This window comes from Leucopleurus acutus, assembly GCF_964270905.1.
Source record: "Leucopleurus acutus genome assembly, chromosome: 6".
Taxonomy (NCBI): Eukaryota; Metazoa; Chordata; class Mammalia; order Artiodactyla; family Delphinidae; genus Leucopleurus; species Leucopleurus acutus.
Window position 1 is genome coordinate 59,990,195 of NC_139149.1, and position 5,212 is coordinate 59,995,406.

Consider the following 5,212-nt stretch of genomic DNA (forward strand, 5'->3'; position numbering starts at 1 on the left):
GGCATAGAGCAAGGCAGAGCTGGTGAGAGAGGCAGGTGGGGTCGCATGACGCAGGGATTCAACTTTATCCTATAAACTACAGGGAGTCATGCAAGAGTGTAAAGCAGGGGAGACAAAATAAGTTTTCCATGCAGTACAATTCATGTAGTACTATGTGGAGAACAGATTTGAGGACACCACACTGTAGAGAGAGGGAGAGCACAGGGAGGGCATGAGGATCCAGGAGAGGGATGGCAAGGGCATGAATCGCGGAGGCGGCAGTGGGGCTAGAGAGGGGATGGATACAAGAAATATCAAGGAGCTGAAACAGATGGAATGAGTTCTCTGATTTGATATGTATGTGGAGGGAGGTCTGAGGTTTCCAGCTTCGCTGACTGGGAAGATGGTGGCATCTCTCACCAAGTTAAGGAACCCAGGAGGAACAGCCAGTGTTACAGGGGCAGGAGGGAGGGGAAGGATATAAGAAATTAATTTGTGTATTTCTGAGTGTAAAGGGCCTGTGAGACATCAGGTGGAAGTGACAAGAGAGGAACTGGATATGTGGAACTGAAGCTTAAGAGAGGGCTGGAAAAAGTGATTCTAGAATTTTTGTATAGTTAGGTGGCTGGGTGAGGATTCTATCCTACTCACAGAATATTCTGACTATAATGCTATAAAGTTAGAAGTAAATAGCAAAGAATAATTTCCATATATTTAGACATTTAAATTTTTTTTCAAATATTTCAAAATAATTCATGGGTCAAAGATGGATAACATAGCAGAAATTAGAACTGAAAGATAATGAAAACACTATGTATCAATAATTATATATCAAAATACAACTATGTATCAAAAATAATGCTAAAGTAATATTTGGAGATAAATTTTATAGTATTAAATGAATATATTAGACAAGAAGAAATATTTAAAGTTACTGAGCTAAGAATCCAAATCAATAAATTAGGAGACAAAAACAAAAACAAGATAAAACAAAAGCTTTAACTCGGAAAATAGAAGAAAATAAATGTAAGAGCAAAATTAATGAAATAAATAACAAAACAAATAACAAAAATAATCAAAGAAATAAAAAGCCAGATTATTAAAAAGACTAATAAAATAAACAAATTTCTTGTATGATGGTTAAGAAAAGAATCCTGGCACAAATAAGGTATTAGGAATGGACAAATACCAGGAATGTCCAAAAGAACACCTATATACAGTGATTTGCAAATAAGAATTTCATATAAATAACATTGAAAATTAAACAAAATAGATAATTTCCCCCCCAAAAAACTTTATGAAATGGACTAAAAAAAAAAAAAAATCTATAGACCTAGAACAATGACATAATTTGACTAGTTTAAGCACACACATAGACACATACACAAATATCATTCCTATATATCACCAACAGTCAATTAGACAAAGTAAGTTTTTAAAATACATATTGCAAAAGCAACAAAGCATTTAAGATATCTAGGAATAAATCTAATAAAAGATATACAAGGGAGAGTTATAAAACTCTAATAAATGATATAAAGAAAAACTATACAACATATATCGTGTTCACCAAAAAAAAAAAAAGAAGAAGACTCTGTAGGTAAAGATGATGGTTCTCCCCAATTTATTCTAGAAATTCAGTGTATTTCTAATCAAAATCTAAAAGAGTATTTCACATAATTTGGTGATCTTGAAATTCAAGCCAAGAAAATTTAAACAATAAAGGTAGAGTCACCCTATAGGAAAGATTATTATAAAACTATAATATTTAAATCAGTGCAAGTAAAGACAAATGAATAGAAATAAGGCCTAGAAACAGACCCACATAAAAAAGAAAATCCAAAGTGGGACTACAAGTCAATGGGAACAGGATGGATTACTCAATAAATGGGTCTAAGACCACGGGCTATAAAATTAGATTCCTACCTCACCCTGTAGATGGGCTAAAGGCCCATAGATAAAAAATGAGACTAGAACTTTTAGATGCAAACACAGGATACGTTTATGGCATCAGGATAAGGAAAAATTTCTTAAATGAAAAGCCAAACAATGTGTAAAGGGAGACACTGTTAGATCTGACTACGTTAAAATTAAAAATTTTTATGACTGAAAAATGCCATAAACAATGTGAAATGATAAGCCACAGAACAGAAAGAGATGTTTGTTTCCCAAAGTATTAATGTCCTGGATATGTACAGAATGTCTACAAATTGCTAAGAAAAATATAAACAACCCAACAAAAAAAAACACAGGAGATGAACAGGAAATGCACAAAAGAGAATCTTCAAATGCCCAATACACGTAAGAAAATATGCTCAACCTCACCTGAACTAAGGGACATGAACATTTAAAACATCATAATAATAAAATACCATTTCAATCTATCAGATTGGCAAAAATTAATAAATCTTTTCTTTCTTTTTTTTGGGGGGGGATTTATTCCATCTTTATTGTGCATCAGGGAATACATGATAAACATAGGTCACCCTCACTAGCCACTCATCTGCTGTCCTTCTCTGGGTGAGCAACCTCTGTAGGAAATTCTAAATTTAGCCCAAGAGACCAGGATCAAGAAGGGAAGGAAAAAAAAAAAGGCCGAAGCCACGTCACCATCCTGCTATATCTCTATCTTAAAAGCAACACCTGACGTCACCGAACACTCACCTGCACGTGACAGTCCCATGCAGGAGACGTGGGGCTCTGCTAGGGAAATCACTTGTTCTGCTAATGAATTTTTTTTCCCCCATAAAAGGACACCTGGCTCCCTGATACAGATGTGGAATTACAGAATGTCTCGAGGACTAAGCCCAAGCCTGTCGCTTTCCAACAAGGTTATAATCCCATTCCTTGCTTCAGTGCACTGTTTTTCATACACTCAAAAGTTGTTCTAAAACTCCAGAAACGTGAGTACCTTTGTCACATCCTGAGCACTCAAACACCACCCAGTGAGCTTCCTGCCGGCAGACACAGGCCTTGACAAACCAGTCCCTCCCTGGAAGTCCTGAGACTGGACACTGTCAGAAGGTTGCAGGTTCATGCGGAGTTTCTACATGTGATCGAGCGCTTGTGTGAGGAAAGCCCCGCTGGTGTTGATCTCCGTCAAGGTCAGGTTATCCAGCTTGGCATGTGCCTCCTGCTGTCTCATGAAGCTGTTGGCAGACACCCGGAGCTTGGCTATACGAGTGTCCCGCACGTCCTTGGTCAGGCTCCAGATCTCATCTGCTTTCAGGATGTAATGTAGTCCGAAGTGTGATTTAACAGGAGTCTGATGAGCTCCATGTAGTAAGGGCTGGGCATACGGGTAAAAGTTTCTTCACTTCATTCATGATCCCTAATCTTCTCCAACTTTTCCACGTCCATCCACTGGGGCTGGTGGGGCAGGCGGTGAGCAGCCGACACTTCTGTCTCTGTTTCAGGCTGATCGCCAGCCACAGAGGCACCTGCACGGGTAAGCTGGGGTTGAAAGGCTCCAGGCCACCTTCGATGAGGTGGATCTTGTCCAGACTGAAGTTCAGGATTATGGTGACCAGATCCTATTCGGCCAGAAACTCCACCTCAGGCGCGACCATGGCTGCGCCCACGGCCAGCCCGAGACTCGCCAAAAATTAACAGATCTTATCATATCAGGTATGTTGGCATAGATGTGCGGACAAAGAAATTCTTCATGCCGCTTTCTGTAGTATAACTTGGCATAAATATCTTGTAGAACAGTTTGGCAATACCCAGTAAACATGAAGCTGTGACTACCCTGTGAGCAGCAATCTGCTTTTCAGGAATCTCATAGAGAAAACACGAGCTCACGTGGATGTGAAGATGTCTATTATATAAGAACGAATGGAAACAAACTATCAATTGGGCAAATGGAAAGTAGTTTATTCAAACACTTGAACACAAAGAGCTGCTAAAATAAATGATTTACATCTACATATTTCAACATGGATAAATCTCAAGTATATAATTTTGAGTTAAAAAAAAGCAAGTTGTAGGAAATGTGTTCAATATGATGCCATTTATTTAAAACTTAAAAAACCCATAGGACAACACTCTATGTTGTCTTTTTGATATATACAGATGTAGAAAGTACACCAGAAAACCCATAGGACAACACTCTATGTTGTCTTTTTGATATATACAGATGTAGAAAGTACACCACGTCGGGGAATAATACTGGCTACAGCAGGTGCTGGCAGGAACTCACCCATATTCCCTCCAAGCTCATTATTCCTGAACGCTCCAGCTTCTTAGTGCAAACACCTTCCACTCTACCTGAAGGCTGGAGGAGAATGCTCAGCCCCTCACGGGGCAGGCCTGAATGCCAAGGAGTCTACAACCAACGACAAAGGGAGTTGATGGGTAAACACCCCAGCTTCCTTAGCCCTCAGATGGAAGAACTCTGAGGCTTGTCTACACAGGTCCCCAAAGTCCCTTATGGGATTGAGCCCCAGTTGCCCACAAGGATAACCTGCTCATCAGCACACTGCATTAACTTCTTTTCCTTCCCAGTATCACTTCCCCACCCCACTATTCTCAAATAAACTACTTGCACTCAAATCCTTGCCTCTGGATCCGCTTCTAGAGGATCTCATACTAAGATGTTACCACCATCAGAAGACGGGCTACCTCTGCAAAAGGAAGAAGGCGGAAGAGATTGGGGGTACATTTTCATTGTATTCACCATGATTTACTTATTTTAAAAACCTGAAGCAAATATTAGCAAAATGGTAGCAAAAATTAGCAAAAGGGTAGTGGATTCATAAGTCTTATTTTATTTTGTACATTTTCTGGGTTTTAAAATGTTTCATATTTAAGAATTAAAAAATTATAATAAAGTAAATGCTTACTAAATCTGTGATAAGCAGTTAGAACACTAGTTCTGTATTTAATTAGACCCTGCCAGGGCCATCTCTAAGGTGTTCGAGGTCTCAGGCAACTATTTTTCATTTTGATTTTAAATGTATATAAAATTCATGGGCCATCCAAAATATACAAGCAGCTCATGGAGCTCAATATCAAAAAAACAAACAACCCAATCCAAAAATGGGCAGAAGACCTAAACAGACATTTCTCCAAAGAAGATATACAGATTGCCAACAAACACATGAAAGAATGCTCAATATCACTAATCATTAGAGAAATGCAAATCAAGACTACAATGAGGTATCACCTCATCAGAATGGCCATCATCAAAAAATCTACAAACAATAAGTGCTGGAGAGGGTGTGGAGAAAAGGGA

At 38.6% G+C, this 5,212-nt stretch overlaps 1 pseudogene across 1 annotated transcript; it reads right to left on the reverse strand.

Moving 5' to 3' along the window:
- Positions 1–2,866: 2,866 nt before the first annotated feature.
- LOC309962964 (DNA replication complex GINS protein PSF2-like) lies at positions 2,867–3,548 on the reverse strand (annotated as a pseudogene). Its single transcript has one exon. The product of its transcript is annotated as a DNA replication complex GINS protein PSF2-like (transcript).
- Positions 3,549–5,212: the final 1,664 nt, after the last annotated feature.